Source organism: Rousettus aegyptiacus, unplaced genomic scaffold, assembly GCF_014176215.1.
Source record: "Rousettus aegyptiacus isolate mRouAeg1 unplaced genomic scaffold, mRouAeg1.p scaffold_m13_p_2, whole genome shotgun sequence".
Taxonomy (NCBI): domain Eukaryota; kingdom Metazoa; phylum Chordata; class Mammalia; order Chiroptera; family Pteropodidae; genus Rousettus; species Rousettus aegyptiacus.
Window position 1 is genome coordinate 87,995,360 of NW_023416295.1, and position 19,281 is coordinate 88,014,640.

A 19,281-nucleotide genomic window follows, 5' to 3' on the forward strand; every position below is an offset into this window, starting at 1 on the left:
CCTAAAAGCAGCTATCTAGCAGTCATGGGCAGCGCAGGAGGCTTGGGCGCCACCTACTGGAAATCAAAAGAAAAATCTCTCATCTACCTGCTAAAGAGAGATTACGCTGTAACAAATTAAAAAAAAAGAAAGAAAGAAAAAAAAAAGATTGCATTCTCATTAATGCCTAGGCAGAGCAATAGTCCATCAAACATCATGAACAACCAAAGTGACAAGGAATCTCAGAAAGGAAATGAAAAATATTTAGAAAATAAGCTTACATGTATAGAAACATACAATTTAGATGACAGAAAATTCAAGATGGGACTTCTTAAAAAACTCAATGAGATACTAGAAAATTCTGGTCTTAGAAACAAAATTAATGAACAATAGAATACTTTACCAGGAGATTTAAACTCAAAAATAACCAAATAGAACTTTTGGAAATTCAGAACTCACTAAAAGAGTTGAAGAATGAAATAGCAAGCTATGGGTCCCAGGTCTGATTATGATCCGGGCTCATGGCTAGGGATAGGACTACAGATTTAGAATGTTACATTAATGTAGTGTTGTGCCTGAACCTAACTTATGTAAGTATGATTCAGCTTATTATATCACACATGTGTGGCAGAATTCCACTATTGTTCTCTGACATATATAAAGCCCATGAGGTCCCCTAGCGCAAAAGCAAGCATTCCTGTAAAAAAAGTCAGTGCCTGTCATTTCATTCTTATATTGGCTCCTTGTGCATTCTTTCAACTGGACGTCTCACCATAGAAACCTTCCCTCCTTAATCAGCTCTGTGGAGTAGCTGGCAGGATGAGATGAGTAAGTTCCTCAGCGCTCCAGACTCCCTGGGTGGAGGAGACCCGGGTGGAGGATATGTGGTACCCTGCCTTCCAGTGGTATCCCATGACCGCATGTCTGTCTATGTACACATCCCCGGAGGACTGAGATGGAGTGAAGTTATGTCTGGAAGACATCTGAAAAGCCTTGGGGATGTTAGAGCCAAATGTCCCGATTGCTCACCAGGAGGCAGCAGGTTTGGTGGCCTGGATGTTCCTGATGGTGCTGTGGCAGGCCAGCCTGGAAGTTCAGGACCAGGTTCAGTGGGCACAATACCATCAGGAAGAAGCACTGGAAAGGAGGCTAGTGGCAGTGGAACTCATGCTGCGAGGCCCTGATCGGTGCTGCCATTGTTCTGATCTGGGAATCCACGGGCGATACCATGGTAAGTGTGGCTGGTAATAAGGCAGCAGGCTGAAGTCAAACAGCCATTGGTGAGGGTAGGGGGGGTGGAGAGGGGGACAAGCTGGCAGAGCCCCTCAGGCTAAAAAGTAAGCCACCTCAATCCAATACACCCCCACCAAACTCTGGGACTTAATGAAACAAGTATGGCAGAGAGCCAGGGAGATCGGTCCGGAGTAGCTGCTGCAATTGTGGGCCAAAAGGACTGAATTATCTCTGGAAGAGATGGTTCAGCTAGCCATCTGGAGGTGCAAGCAGTGCCTCCAGAATATGGCGCTGCAGCGCAAGGTGCAGGCAATCACTCCCTGATTAACTGGCTTACATCCGCTGCATGGACAGTGTAGGTCCACCAGGGGAGCTGCCAGAGACAGTGAACAGAAGGACTATGTGCTTAGATCTGGTCCAGATAATTCATGAAATGGGCATGTAACAGATGATGTTTCATGTCCAGTACACAAGCCCTGATGGAGAGGTATTTACAAACCATGTGAAGGACTTGATTTGACTCCTGGCTCTGCTGATACTTTTGGCCCCATGGCAGCACTGCTGCTGGCCCCTCATGTGGATAGGTGAATCCACAAGGTGATGTCCACTATGGCTAGGTTGGGGGATGTAGAAGTGAAATGCAAGGAGCATTCCACCCAAGTGTGTGCTGTACCACCCCTTGCTCTCCCAAACTGCACAGTGCATGGACAGAAGCGTGGCCAAAGAGGTGTGGCCATGAGAGTAAGCCATAGGCAAATGTGGTTTGATCTTCTCATGGTAAGGATTGCTGAAGAAAAGATTAATCAGTAACCTAATAAAATGCTGCTGGAGCTCTGGAACCAGTTGCGCCCTGACCAGCAATACACTCTTATTCCTGGGAAAGCCCCAACCTGTGAGGTGCAGCTGCCCGATTATCACCTGATTAGGGATTTGACTGGGACACCCGATTGGTGGGGAAGCTAGTTGACCTGAGGCTGCGTGTGGACTTGACTATACATTGGTCCTCCCACAATGTGCAGAAGGTATTAGCCCTCGTGGACACTGGGGCTGACAGCACCCTTTTTCATGGGAATCTGTACAAGTTTTCAAGGCCCACTGCAACTATAGAAGGTTATGAGGGTCAAATCATTTGTATGCACAGGTCCCTGTGACATTGGGTATTGGCCGATTGTCTCCTTGGACATACCAGCTGTACATATTCCCCATACAGCAGCATATTTTAGTGATTGACATTTTGTAAGGCTTGGCTATAAATACTACTGCTGGTGAGTTTTGCCTTCATACTGAGGTGGTGAAAAACTATTATCTGGGGATGTCCGTACCATGCCCCATTGGTGCTGCCCCAGGCTACCCAGATAGTGAACACAAAACAGTATCACCTATTGAGCGGCCATGAGGAAATAAGACACACCATTCTGAAACTGGAAGAAGCCTCTGTCATTTGTCCTACTCAGAGCCCGTACAACTCATCATGTGGACAGTGAAGAAGCCTGATGACTCCTGGACCAAGACATGTGACTAAGGGGAGCTAAATAAGGTTATGCTGACCTGTATGTCACCATACTTAATGTCATGGAAAGTACAGACCAGTTATCACATGAACTTGGACGATATCATATGTGATGGACTTGGCACCTGCCTTTTTCTCTAGCCCTGCCCTGTGCCATGGTCTCGTGGCTCAAAATTGAGCTGCGTGGAAATGTCTGCAAGCAGTGCACTTTTTTCATTACATTTCTGATATAATGCTATCCTATGATTCTCTTACAGAGTTAGAAGCATCAATGACCAGTCTGCGAGAAGCTCTTACCAACTAGGGTTGGGCAGTCAACAAGGACAAGGTTCAGGGACCCGGGTCCTCTGTCAAATTCTTTGAAGTTGTCTGGTTGAGTAAGAGAAAAGTAATGTCAGAGGCAGTGTTGATAAGATTACAGGGATATCTCCAACCTGAGACTGTGAAGTAGCTCAACACCTGTTTGGGACTGCTGGAGTTATAGAGAATGTTGATTTTTCATTTAACCTCCTTGATGCGTGCCTGAACTGAGATGGAGTGCGCAGTAGGATTGAATCTCCAAGTTAGAAGAGGCCTTTAAGGCTACAAAGCAAGTGATAGCACAAACCCAAACTCTATGCATAGTAGATACAACCCTCCTGTTCCTGCTTACAGTGCAGGTAGATGATCCAGGGTTTAGATGAGGCTTGTGACAAAAGCACGGTTTACAGAAAGTGCCGATAGGCTTCTGGTCCCCATTACAGAAAGGCACGGAAGTACAGTATTCTCTGTTAGAGAAGCAACTGGATGCCATATATGCAGCCCTTCTGGCCAGTGAGTTCATCACTGGCCCTAGTCCCATAAACATGCAGCTCACGTATCCCTTGGAGAGGGTGCTCCCCGTTTGGGAATTGCGAAGACCCTTACACTGTCCAAGTGGGAAGGATATACCTGGAAGCTGGCAAAGTTCTCTGAAAGACCCTGTCAGGTCAACTGCTCTACCTATTGGGATCAGTGTAGTTTCAAGTAGAACTCCTGGCAGAGCCTGCTGAGATAGGAGATCTACCACATCCCTATGTAGAAGGTCAAGATCCCATCCCTGAGGAGGCCTTGTACATAGACAGCTCGTGCCACAGGTAACCCCCTACGTGGGTTGCCGTGATGCTACAGCCATCCACAGAAACCTTTTGATATGGGATTGATGCTAGGCAGTCCAGCCAATGGGTGGAGCTTTTGTGCTTCGTGATTGGTCCTCACGAATTAAATTGGTGTAATGCATGTTCGCATCGACAGTTGGGCTAGGTATTGAGGTGTAACTCTGTTGTTGTCCCGATGGTCTGGCCAGGAGTGAATGATAGGCCACTGTCCCCTATAGGGCCAGGGGTTGTAGGAAGACCTCTGGAAGTGAGATCTTCAGCAGGTGACCACCATATACCACGTCCCTTGCCATCAGCTGGTACCGGCCCCAGGCAAAGATGCAGCAAATGTGCTGGTACAAGTCTGCTCCACCTATGTACCACTGGTTCTGGTGGACATTGGTCCCCAGCTCCACCAAAAACTGGGGCACGTAAGGGTGCATACCATGGACAAGGTAGCGAAGCAATGGAGGCTATTATTGACCCAGGCACACACACAAGTTTCAGTGTCACAATGCCCCTGGTGTGCTGAGCAGCACCCAGAGAGACAGCAGGTAAACAATACCTCAGGGGTGATGCCCCAAGAGTCTAAACTACTCCAGAAATGGCAAGTGGACTACATAAGGCCTTTGCCCACAGCCCAAGGACACTGCTATCTGTTCACAGGTGTGGGCACGGCTACCAGTCTAGGGTTTGCATGGCCAGTGGCAGCTGTTGATTAATGCCATACTGTGACTGTTTTGGAGTACCTCGTGGCAACATATGACCAGCCCTTATTAATCTCCAGTGACAGTGGCATTCATTTTACTGGACAGGAGATGCATACCTGGGCCCACACCAATGATGTGCAATGGCAGTTACATGTTCCTTATTGCCCACAGGCAGCTGGAATGGTAGAACAATTCAACAGCTTGCTGAAAGAAAAAACTGCATGCCTTGGGCCCGGGCTGATGCCACTGGTACACCAACCCACTACAGGCTATCAGCCTTCTGAATGAGCAGCCCCGGCGAAAGGGGTTGTCTCCCTTTAACAGGGTTGTATCAAGCCTGCCATAGGCTTTCAAAGTGTGCCCGGACACTACTGCTAAACAGTTCTTGCCTAAGACTACCAGGAAGCTTTGCTCCTGCCAGCTGCAGAACATTCAGCAGCAGGTAACTAGTCCACCTGGTCATGGCCCTGGTCTCTACAGGTAACACAAGAACTGTAGGTGGCCCTGGTGGAGCCCTAAGGACAGGGCCTACGCAATAGGTTGTGGGTAAAACCCTAGAATTGCATTTGGACCATGCCCCAGCAAATGCCACTCCCAATGACGGCGGAAGGTTCATTATTAACGAGGAGTTTTGTCTTTACCCCCTGGCCCATTCTTCTCTATACTATAAGGCTGGTGGAACCCCCCTGGCCTGCTACCGTTAGAGAAACCGTCTGGTACCACAGGCCAGGGAAAGTTTCTCTCCCGGCCACCCTTCTTTCTCAAGATGGGCAGGTGGCCTGCATCTCCTGAAAGGACTGGATCTGTCCCTAATTATCCCTTTGTGTGCTCTACCTTATCACCTGGCTGACAATAGGGAATAGTGTTATGTCCTGGGCTCATGTGTGAGCTGCTGTCCATAATGTTTCCCACTGTTGGATATATACTGAACTACCAGTGGAAGTGGCTGAGAGACTGTCGTGGCATATTACTCCCGCTACGGCTGAGAACTGGATGTGGCTGCGTACCTGGAGCACTACAGTTGAATGGAACCAGTGACAGTGAGCTGTGGAAGCATTGCTCAGCCATGATCATCACAACTCCCCTCCTCTTATAGGCTATGCCATTTCCAATGGGTGGAGATGGCTGGCAGGAACTGCAAGAGCAGGCCTCTCACTGACAGAGCAAGTAAGATCTGTGCCCAACCATATCATAGAGTGGCTACCTCCAGAGCTGTATGTTAACACCACCCTTGCTAATATTTCCGAGGTCTGGTGGGATAAGCAACATTATGTTTGTACAGGGCCTACAGACTGGCTACCTGCAGGCTATCTCTGAGTCTGCAGGCACTAAGGCTGACCCTACTTGCCTGCTGATTGGACTAGCCATTAGACCTGGGGATGTGCATATTTAGTTGGATACATATTATCCACCTTACCCCAATTTCTTCGTAATTAGGATCTTGTATATTACTGCTGGCACTGGCAGAAATGGGCAGCATGTTGGTCCTACTCCATGACATTATTCATTCCAGGGGTGAGATCCATAGATGTAGAATTACACATAGACGCTCTAGCCCAGTACACTGCACAGACATTGAACACCACACTAAAATCATGAAAGTGTGGGAAGTAGTTCTGTAAAACCACATGGCCTTTGACCTTGTAACTGCTGCCCAGGGCAGCAACTGTGCCCTACTCCAAATAGAATGCTGTGTCTACATTCCTGATCATGCCGACCAGGCATAGGCAACCCTCCAAGACATGGACATTGAGATCCAAGCCATCCATGCCCTAGGTGAAGATCCTGTGACAACTTGGTGGAATTCCTTGGGGCCCTCCTGGTGGTGGACAGTAGCCGTCCTAGCCCTTGTTGTTCTTTGTATTGTTTTGGACTATGGGCTCAAGGTAATACCTTTTGGGCCAGATCCTGCACCATGACCATGTAGGGATCACGTGTGGGTCTCAGGTCTGGCTGTGATCCAGACTCATAGCTAGGGATAGGACTCCAGATTTAGAATGTTACAATAATGCAGTAGGGCACTTGTGCCTAACTTATGTAAGTATGATTCAGCTTATTATATTACACATGTGTAGCAGAATGTCATTATTGTTCTTTGACATATATAAAGCCCAAGCAGTCCCCTAGGGAGCAGAAGAAGAAAAAGCAGAAGCTGAAGTGTGAACTCCCCAAAATAAATTTGGTGCTTGCCATTTCATTTTCATGTCAGGTCCCCTGCATTCTTTCAATTGGATGTCTCACCATTGAAACCTTCCCTTCTTGATCAGTTTGGCACTGATATAAGCCTAGGAAATAGAACTGACCAGATGGAGAAAAGAATTAGTGACATCAAAGATAGAAATTTGGAAATGGCACAGAAGGAAGAAGAGAGAAAATTGAGAGTGAAAAAATAAAATAAAATAACTACAAGAACTATTTGACACCATCAAAACAACAACAACAACAACAACAACAACAACAACAACAACATAAGAATAATGGGTATACCAGAAGGAGAAAAGAGGGAAAAGAGAACAAAGAACATATTCAAACAGATAGCCAATGAGAATTTCCCAAACCTAAGGAAACAACTGTATCTTAAATGCAAGAAGCAAATAGAACACCCAATTATCTCAATCCAAGAAAGTCTTCTCCAAAATACATTATATTAAAATTGCCAATAATTAAATTCTTAAGGCAGCCAGGGCAAAGAACAAAGTAGCCTATAATGGAAAAGCAAAAAAAAAAAAAAACAACAACAACAAAAAAAAACAAAAAAAAAAACAGAAAACAAAAAAACATTATCATTAGACTCCTCAGCACAAAACTTATAAGCTAGGAATAAGTGGAACCAAAAATTCAAACTATTACAAGAAATAATGAGCCAAGGAAAATATTACCAGCAAAGTTCTTCTTTAGGTATGAAGGAGAAATAAAGACATTTCAGAGATACAAATGCTGAAGGAATTTTCCACTACAAGACCTAAATTGTATGAAATACTGAAAGGGGTTATTCTACCTGAAACAAAAGGACAAAAACTATGTAAGTATGTATAAGATGACCAACAGGCAGACAGAAGCAGAAAAGTGCAACCCTTACTAAGAACAGGGTATTGAAACCTTAAATATTATATTAAAGATTTAAAAAAAATTAAAAAGACAAGACAATAGCTATTGCAAATCAGAAATGAACACACAGCATAAAGAAGGATAATTTGAAACCATAAAGGAAAAGAAAACAGGGTTAAGGTCTGAATTTACAACAGAAAATGAAGATAAGACACATGCAGAAGAGAAAAAACCTACTGTATATATGAGACTTTCTTCTACATAAACTTAATGGCAATCACACACAAACACCAAAAATTTAGAAGACATCTAACATTACAAAAGAGGAAACAGAGAGAAAAAAAAAGTCATAGAATACCATCAAACTAAAATGACAGACAGAAACACAAAAACAAAAAATCAATGGAGACACTGAGTTACCAGAAAACAAAAGATAAAATGGCTATAAAAAACCTTATCTTTCAATAAGCACCTTAAATGTAAATTAACTTAACTGACCAATAAAAAAACACAGAGTAGCAGATGGGATCAAAAAACCAAACCCAATCATATGTACCTTCAAGAGACACATCTCAGCTTCAAAGACAAATTAGACTCAAAGTGAAAGGGTGGAAAACGATACTCTAAGTATATGACATCCAGAGAAAGTCACATATAACTGTACTTATATCTGATGAAAAAGACTTCAAGATAAATAACATAAAGAGAAACAACGATGGATAATTTATAATGATAAAAGGGACAATACATCAAGATGATATAACACTTGTTAATAGTTATACTCTGAATCAGGGAGCACCAAAATATATGAAAACACTAATAAAAGTACTAAAGAAGAAACTGCCAAAGTACAATTATAATAGGGAACCAAAATACCCCACTGTCAGATATGGATAGATCATCCAAACCAAAAATCAATAGGAAATATCATCCTTGAATGACACATTAGACCAATTGGACATAATTGACATTTACAGAGGATTACATCTCAAAACATCAAATGATAAATTCTTCTCTAGTGGAACAGTCTCAAGGATAGACCATATGTTGGGACACAAAACTAGCCTCAACAAATTTAAGAAGATTGAAGCATATTATCTGACCAAAATGCTATGAAACTGTACATTAACTGTAAAAAGCAAGCAGAAAATATTATAAATACATGGAAATTAAACAACACAAGCTGCTAAAGAAAGACTGAGTCATAGAAGAAATAAAGAAGAGATCAAGAGATAACAAAAATAAATAAAAATGAAAATACAACTTATCAAAACATTTGTGACACAGCAAAAGTGGTAACAAAAGGAAAGTTTATATGATTACAAAACTATCTTAAGAAACAGGAAAGAGCCAAAATAAACAACCTAACTTCACATCTTAAAAAACTAAAATAAGAAATGAATTCCAAAATCAGTAGAAGAAAGGAAATAATAAAATTGGAGTAGAATTAAATAAAATTGAGAATAAGACAATAGAAAAATTTACAAAGAGCTGGTTCTTTGAGAAGATTAATAAGATTGACCTATCCTTAACTAGATACACTAAGGAAAAAAGATAAAGGACACAAATAAACAAAATCAGAAATGAAAGAAGAGATGTTATGACAGATACCACTGAAATGCCAAAAATCATATAAGAATACTGTGAAAAATTCTATGCCATCAAATTTCATAACCTAGAAGAAATGGGCAAGTTCTCAGAAAGATACAAATTTCCCTGACCAAATAATGAAGAACTTGAAAATCTAAATAGACCTATCAACAGTAAGGAAATTGAAAAAATCACCAAATACCTCCTCAAAAGTAAAAATCCAAGACCAGATAGCTTCACCTGTGAATTATACCAAATATTCAAAAAAGATTTAACATCAGTTCTTAAACTTTTCCAAAAATTTGAAGAAGAGGCAATACTTCTTAACTCATTTTATGAGGTCAACAATAGCATGATGCCAAAACCTGATAAAGATAACATACAAAAAGAAAACTATAGACTAATATCTCTCATGAGCACAGATGTAAAAATCTTAAATATAATGTTTGCAAATCGAATACAACAACATATTAAAAAGATTATACACCATGATCAAGTGGGCTTCATTTCAGGAGCACAGGAACAGTTTAACATATGCAACCCAATCAATGTGATACACCACATAAACAAAATAAAGGATAAAAATCATGTGATCATATCAATTGTTGAAGAAAAAACATCTGACAAAATATAACATACATTTATGATTAAACACTTAATAAAATGTGTATAGAAGGAAAATACATCAACATAATAGAGATCATAGATGACAAATCCTCAGCTAACATCATACTTAATGGAGAAAAACTAAAAACCATCCTTCTGAGACAAGCAAAATACAAGGTTGTCTGCTGTCACCACTATTATTCAAAATAGTATCGGAAGTCTTAGCTAGAGCATTCAGGCAAGAGAAATAAATAAAAGGCATCCAAATAGGAAACAAAGAAGTCAAACTCTCACTGTTTGCATATGACATGATTCTCTACATAGAAAATCCTAAAGACTCCACTAAAATAATAATAGAATAAACATATATAGTAAAGTTTTAGGATATAAGATTAATGTACAAAAACCCATAGCATTCCTATACATTAACAATAAATTTATAGAAAAAGAAATTTTAAAAATATTTTTTGCAATTTGCAACAAAAAGAATAAAATACCCAGGAATAAACCTAACAAAGTATGTGAAGGATCTATATGCTGAAAACTACAAGTCGTTATTAAAATAAATCAGAAAACAAATAAATGTAAAGATATTCTGCATCCAAGGATTGAAAGAGTCAACGTAGTTCAAATGACCTTATTACCTAAAGCATTAAAGCATTATATTTCAATCCCCATCAAAATCCCAATGGAATTCTTTAAAGAAATAAAAAATCATCAAATATTTATGAAATCACAAAATATCCCAAATAGCCAAAGCAATCCTGAAAAACAAAGAATAAGGCCAGAGGTATCACTCTTCCTGACTTCAAATATACTACGAAACAACAGTAATCAAAACAACATTGTGTTGCCAAATAACAGAGACACAGACCAATGAAACAGAACTGAGAGTATGCAATTAAATCCCTGTATGTTTGGGCAAATAATTTTTGACAAAAGAGGCAAAAACATGCAACAGAGAAAAGGAAATTTCTTCAATAAATGGTGTTGAAAATTTGGGAAGCCACATGCAATACAATGAAAGTAGACTCTTATCTATTGCCATACACCAAAATTAACTCAAAACGTATCAAAGAACTAAATATAAGACCTGAAACAATAAGTTGCATAGAAGAAAACATAGGAACTAAACTCAAGGACCTTGAACTTAAAGAGGATTTAATGAATTTGAACTTAAAGGCAAGGGAAGTAAAAGCAAAAAGAAATGAGTGGGACTATATTTAGCTAAAAAGCTTCTGCTCAGCAAAAGAAACCATCAGCAAGGCAAAGAGGCAACTGTCCAAACAGAAGAAGATATTTTCAAACAATGCCTTCAATAAAAGGCTAATATCCAAAATATACATAAAACTTCTACAACTCAACAATAAAAAAAAAACCCAAAAACAATCCAATTAAAAAATGGGCAAAGGACCTTAATAGCCACTTCTCCGCAAAGGAAAAAAAAAAACAAAACACAAAAACAAAACAAAACGACAACAAAAAAAACTTACAAACGGACAACAGACAGATGAAAAAAATAAAAATATTCAATATCACTAGCTATTAGGAAAATGCAAATTAAAACCACAATGAAACATCATCTTACATCTATTAGACTAGGTATCATCAACACAACAAATAATAAGTGTTGGAGGGGTTATGGGGAAAAAGGAATCCTCATACACTGCTGGTGGGAATCTAAATTGGTACAACCACTATAGAAAACAGTATAGAGTTTCCTTAAAAACTGAATAGAATTACCCAGCAATTTCTCTCCTGATATTTACCCCAAAAAACTTTAAAACATTTAAAAGCAAAAGCATATGCACCTCACTGTTCATAACAGCATTGTTTATAGTTGTCAAGACATGGAAACAACTGGTGTCCATCGATAAATGATTGGATAAAGAAGATGTGGTACATTTATACAATGGAATATTACTCAGCCTTAAGAAAAGATGAAATACTACCATTTGCGACGGCATGGATAGATCTTGAGATTATCATGCTAAGTGAAATAAGTCAGACACAAAAAGTTGAGAACCATATGATTTCACTCATATGTGAGATATAAACTAAAAGTAACTAACTTGACAAGCAATTAGAGACACATGGACACAAACAGTGGATTAGTGGTTAGGGGTAAAGGGTGTCACATATTTGGTGGTAGAAGGAAATTTAACTTTGTGTGGGGAACGCACAATGAAATATACATATGATAAATTATTGAATTATACACTTGAAACCTTTTTGATTTTATTGACCAATGTCACTGAAATAATTTTAATAAAAATAACTAAATAAAAATAAATTATTTAGTATTTTAAGTATATTTGAAAAAGAAAAATAAATGGAGACCAGAAAAATAATAGAAAATATTACCAAAACTCAAACTGTTTGTTGAAAAGAAGTAAAATTGACATTTTCCTAGGCTAATTAGAAAAAGAACAAAAAAAAAAAGAAAGTGAAGACTCAAATATAATAAGAAATAAAAGAGAAAACATTTCAGCTGATAACACAGAACTACTTAGAATCATGAGTCAACCATGAGCAATTATATGTCAGAGAATTGGATAACCTAGAATGGTTAAATTTCTAGAGACACACATGTTAACAAGACACACTCATGAAGAAGCAGGAAATATACGCAGGCAAATATTGAGTAAAAAGACTAAATTAGTAATTTAAAACCTCCCAAAAAAGAAAAAACTCTTGACCAGATGGTTTTATTGTTGAGTTCCACCAAACATTTAAAAGATAATTAAGCCAAATTTCACAAAATTTTCTAAAAATTGAAGGATAAATCACTTCGAAACCCATTTTATGAGGCCAGGATTATCCTTATTTCAAAGCCAGATAAAGACATTACAAGATAACTATAAACCAATATTACTGACAAATATAAATGGAATATTCTTAACCAAATAATATAGTAACCTAAACTCAACAGCATATTAAATGGATTATACATCATGATCAAGTGGAATGTATCCCTGTCGTATAAAAATAGATTAACATATGAAAATCAGTAAATGTGCTATGCCACATTAAAAGAATTATAGGTAAAAATATGATTATCTCAATAAATGCATCAAAAGTATTTTACAAAATACATTTAATTATAAAAATTCTCAAAAACTGATATACTTCAACATAAAAAAGGTTATATACAACAACCCTACATCTAACATAATGCTCAGAAGTGAAAGTTTGAAAGCTTTTCCCGAAAGTCAGAAACAAAATCAAGATGACCATTCTCACAGCTCTTATTTAACATAGTAGTGAAAGTCCTGGCTATGGAGCAATAGAAAAGATAAATAAATGAAAGTCATCTTAGTCCAAAAAGAAGAAGTAAAACTGTATTTATAGATGACATGATCATATGTGTGTGTGTGTGTGTGTGTGTGTGTATATATATGTATATATGGGTGTGTATATATGTGTGTGTGTGTGCATCTCAACAAATCAGTATAAATCGATCAATAAATTTAGCAGAGTTGCTGCATAAAATGCCAACATACAGGAACCAATTGTTTTTATATATCGACAACAAATTATCTGAAAAAAAAGTCCATTCGCAATAATATCAAAACCAATAAAATATCTTTATATATTTAACCAAGATTGAAAGATCTGTACATTAAACTATAAGACTATTGGAAAAAATTGAAAAAGACACAAACACTTGATATCACGTGTTTATTGGTCAGAAGCACTATCACAGCTAAAATGACCATACTACAAAAAGCCATATATAGATTTAGCAAAACTCTTATCAAATTTCCAATGAGATTTTTTACAAAAAATAGAAAAAAGAAAAGTCAAAATTTGTATGGAACCACACACACACACGTATACACAAACCAAATAGTCAAAGCAATTTGGAGAAAGAAAAACAAAGCTAGAGGCATTACATTTCTTGATTTCAAATTATACTAATATGGTCATTTAAACAGTATGACATTGGCATAAAAATAGATACCTAGACCAATGGAACAGAATGGAGAGCCCAGAAAGAAATCTCTGCTTATATGGTCAACTAATATTTGACAAGGTAGCCAAAACTGCTCAATAAGGAAAGAATAATCTTTTCAGGAAATGATATAGGTAAAATTGGATAAACATGCAGAAAATGAAATTGGATCCCTATCCTACATCACTCACAAAAAATTAGCTCAAAATTAATTAAAGATTTAAATATAAGGCCTGAAACTGTGAAAGTCTAGAGAAAATATAAGACGAAAGCTTCTGGACATTAGTCTTGGCAACAATTTTCTAAATATGACAACTAAACTGCGAGCAATAAAAGCAAATATCATCAGAGTGGGATTACATCAAACTAAAAAGCTTCTGTGCAGGAAAATAAACAATCGACAATATCAAAAGGCAACTCTTAGAATAGGAGAAAATATCTGCAAAATATATATCCGATATGAAGTTAATGTCCAAAATAAATAACTTATGCAACCCACTAACAAAGAGCAATCCATTTAAAAATAGACAGAGGAACTGAATAGACGTTTTCCCAAGAAGACATACAAATAAATGCTACAGGCACACAGAAAGATGCTCAAAATTGCTAATCATCAGAGAAATGCAAATTGAAATTACATGCAATATCACCTTTTACCTGTTAGAATGGCTATAATGAAAATGACAAGAGATGAGTTTTAGTAAGGATGTGGAGAAATGGGAACCCTTATAAACTATTGGAGGGAATGTAAATTATTTCAGCCCTTAGAGAAAACGGTAAAGAGTTTTCTCAAAATTTAAAAATATAACTATCAAATGATCCAGCAATCGTACTTCTGGGTAAATATTAAAAGAAAATAAAAGTGGAATATTAAAAAGATACCTGCACTCCCATGTTTAATGCAGCATTAAAGTGTCTGTTAAAGGATAAATAAAATAAAGAAGGTTGGTATATTATTTATCCTTGAAGGTAAAAAAGGAAATCCTTCATTTGTGACAACATGAATGAAATTTGAGTGCACTATGCTAAGTGAGATAACTCAGACAAAGAAATACAAACATCGTATGTTATCACATGTGTAGCATGAGAAAAAAAAAGTTGCACTTGCAGAAACAGAGGGTAAAATTGTAATCACAGAGGGTGGGAGAATTGAGAAAATGTTGGTCAAAGTATACAAATCCACAGTAAGAAGATGTATAAATTGGGGGGGGGTCTACTGTATAGTATTGTGATTATTATTAATATTACTATATTACATACTTAAAAGCTACCAAGAGATCTTAAATGCTCTTCACCACAAAAAATAAATGATAATGATCTGAATTCATGAATGAGTTATCTCATAATACAGTGGTAATATTTTTGCAATATATGTATATCGAATAAACATGTACATTTTAAATTTGCATGATGTTTTATGCCAACTATATTTTAATAAAAAGAGTGTTTTGTGAAATTTCTAATTCTTTTCAGAACTAGCAAATTACAGAATGTATAATTTAAAGGAACATGTCTATATAAGTTCCATAGCTGATATTCATAAATCATCATCTAAGTCATTCAAAGTACATATTTTTTATAATAAATAATTACCACCAAAATCACTTTTATCTTTCATCCCATTGCCTATTAATATTTTCTACAAATCTTTTCCTCCTATGTATAATAATTATTTCTTCTTTTAATGTCTTCAAAAGAGAAATAGAATATGAACATAAGATCTTCTCATTATAAATGAAATATATGTGTGAATCCAAAAATTAGATTAACATTATGAATAAGAAACATTAAGAGAGATGAGATTATCTTGATAATTATAGTCCTTATTAGATCAGAGAAATCACTGCTTTAGATGACTTAAGTAATTCTAATTAAGCATGTAAAGAAGAGAATGATGCTGGAATGTTTTTGTTTTTCATTCTGAAAAGTTTAAAAAAATTGCAATAAATCAGAGTCAGACTAAAAACTATACATTATTGTTTACCTTTCTTGCATGATCTATATGTAATACATGATTTCTTATGTAAAAGATATATTAAGCCCTAGGTAGATCAAACATTAAAGAAAAAAAAAATATTTATTTATTTTTACCATTGCCATTTGGATTTGAACAAATTCTAGAATTACTTTCTTCACTGACAGTGAAGGTGTGGTAACTATAGAATATCTTGATAAGAAATTAAATTGAAGTTGCTGTTTTTTTTCATTTGAGACAAAAATATGTTCAGCTTTAGTTCTTATCCTAGTGATAAAAAATTTCTTTTGTTTGAAAATAATACTGCTCTCCAGGTATCAGATTATTCTTAAACCTGTTTCTTTATACCACTTAGCAGAAGATCCACCTGCCGCCATCAAGTAATACCCATTCCATGGATTTCAACCAATTACATTCAATAAGAGTAACAATATAAATCCAGTGAAACCAATATGAGCCAAGTGTCTACACAAAGAAGTTTGGTCAGTGCAAGCCAGGGAGAGTCCAGAACATGTTCTTTAGGGAGTGCTGACTGTTGCAACTTAGGATGTTAAGAGCAGAAAGAAACCACACAGAGGACTAGGACCAAAAGAAAACTTGTCCAGAATAAGAGCTTTTACAAAGAATGTAGCAAGGATAATATCTCCTTCTTCTTCATTTTTAATCAAATTTAAATACCTCAGTGTGACAAATAAGCCCTTCATTATCTACTTTCCTCTTCATCTTCGACTCCTATTAAAAATTCAGAAACTAATTCTAAACACACTTTTACAAATTCATAGCAATAGTTGATGCTCCATTCAACCACTCTCATATTCTGGACTTCCTAATTCTTATTCATCTTTCAAAATTCAGTTCAAGTATTATTATTTTAAGAAATCCTGCCTGATTGTCTCATGTTTTTTGTAGTTGTTTTAGCATTTAATATGTAATATGGTAATAATCTGATTACTTGTATTAAAGAAAACATGTGGAAAGCTGACCTTTACATATTATCAGAGTCCCTTTCTTCTAACATTGTTGAGGTCTCCCTGAATTTCCTAACCCTTATCTTGATTGTGTCGAAGAAGTCAGTTTTTCCTTTATTGAGTCAGTAGTCTGAAACTAGTTGGAAATATCTTTCTCACAGCTAACTTCAGCCTCTATGTACTCTTGAAACCAAAGAGAAAAAAAGAAAATTTTAGAATCAAATACAAAGATAAATAAAAAAGAAACAAAAATCCAAAGACATAAATTCAGTGGATTAACTAGTTCTTTTCTTCAATAAGCAGAAACAAGTTATGAGTTAACCTGCCAGTGATACCAAGAAACAAGAAAACACAACTTGTTATTCCATTCTCACAGCCATTTTCAATGATCTATTCTTATAAATTATATTTAAGCTTCTTTCTTAAGAGTTTTTAAGAATTGATTGCATTTTTCCCAAAGAATATTTGAATACACAAACAATAATAGGACTATCTGTGAAGTGCCTAGAGCCTGCTACCATTATTATATTTTAAGGGAGATACAATTGAGCTATTAAAGGCTAAATCTACTAAGTTGAAATTTGAATCATTTTTTAGATTTGTTTTTCTTAAAAAAGAAAATCTGAATTTCTTAATTATATTTTTTTCTTTTTATTTAGGAAATTATGCATTAGCAACCATATACGTGTCTCTCAAGGTTGTAAAAAGTGAATAAATAATTATGGGCTATTTCTATGTAAGATACATTTACACTGATATCAGATACTCTCCCTTGGCTATGGGAAGGCAAGAAAATGTTTTAGTTAATTGGGGAACAATCAGAAAGTATAAAATGGTCAAATTAACCAGTTAAAAATTTTTAAATATTTTACTATAATCATTGAATGACTACTGTTTTCCTTGGGTCCATGATGGATGGATCTTCTCAAAATCCCAGTGGGTTGGGGGTATTCCTGCTGGCATTTCTATTTCTGAGTATTTGTTAATTCCAAAACCAAGTTTTCTCTTCTAATTCTTTCCAGAATAATGTAGAGCAGGGATAAAAAATTAAAGTGCTTGTAGGGCCAAACATGGATTTCATCTAATCTCTAGAAACTTTAGGTTGAGTTGTATCAATGGCTAAGGTATATTATAATTTACCACAATTATTCTTTTTTATTTTTTAAAAATACCCCACAAGAGAACAGTATTTTATGCTTAAATTTGATTTTTTCCTCAGAAAATTTGGAATTATTATTGATGATTATAGATTGAGAAACAAAGAACACTAAGGTCTAATGAACAAATACTTAAGATAGAAAATTATAGGCACCTTCAACGACATCAGACAAGTCAATTAAAATTACATATGTTCTGAGGTTTCCTTGCCAAATAGTTCAGCATGAGTGTTCTATGTGTTTAGGTGGTGATGACTGACACAAATAAATAGAAGAATGGAAATTTGGATTAACATCCAATTTAAAAATAAATTTGTGTCAAAATATTAAAAGTAGTATGTGTGCATGTGTGCACACATGAGACAAGAAAGGCAGCAACTCAAGTAATCATCCAATACTAAGACTTTTGTAAAATTAAAATCCAACACAGTGAACTAAACTTCACTTCAAATAGTTTTTCTTTTTGAAAAAAATAATTTTGGGACCTGTTGATTTTTTACTAATCTCAACCAGTTCCTGGAGATCAGTAAAGCAAGTAAAGCATCTTCAGTAAATTGCTTTCAATCTTCAGAAGTTACCTATCATTCTTTAAATTACAGTTTAAATGTCATTTGTTCTTCATGTTTTTCTTAACATCTACAATTCTCTTAGCAAACTGAATTGCTTGCACATTTGTATTTCAAAACTATTTATTGACTAGTGATATAATGATATTGCTGCACTTATGTTATTAAAGTGTTGTTTCTTATCTAACTTCACAGCACAGCAACTCAAGTTGGTTTATTTCTTTATCCATTTCACAGTGTAGATGGAAGGAAACAAAAACTAAGCACAAATAGAAAAAAGATAGAAAAAAGAAAGGAATAAATTAACTACAAAAAGAAAGTAGGGGAGGAGACATTAGGAAAAGCAAAAGAAAATATTAAATAAGGCTTAGATATTGTTGTCTTGCCATATTATCAGTTAAAAGTATTTGATTCATGATTTTGTGTTTTTTTCTCCTCTAATAGAAATATACTAAATAGAAAAGACCAAAAAAATCTTATGTTAAAAAAGAAAAAAATTAAAATTACTTCTAGTGGTCATGCCATTCTCTTATCATATATAGAGATAATCTCAAGAATAAAATTACCTAAAGCTTGTTAATAAAATTTTTCTAAAGAAGAAAGAATATTTACATAGCAAATGCCTAAGAAACTTGGTCTGCTGAAGTAGAATTTTCTAAATATCATTTCTAAAAGGATTTGCTTATTATATTTTTATTTATTCTTTCCTAAACTATAGTTATCATCCTCATTTTACTCATAATACAGCTGAAGCTCATAAAATATAAAGTATGTCTAATATCACCATTGATAAGTGTAGGAGCTATGATTCCAAACCAGGTCACCTGATTCTGGAGTACTAATTCTTCACCATTAATACTACGTAATAA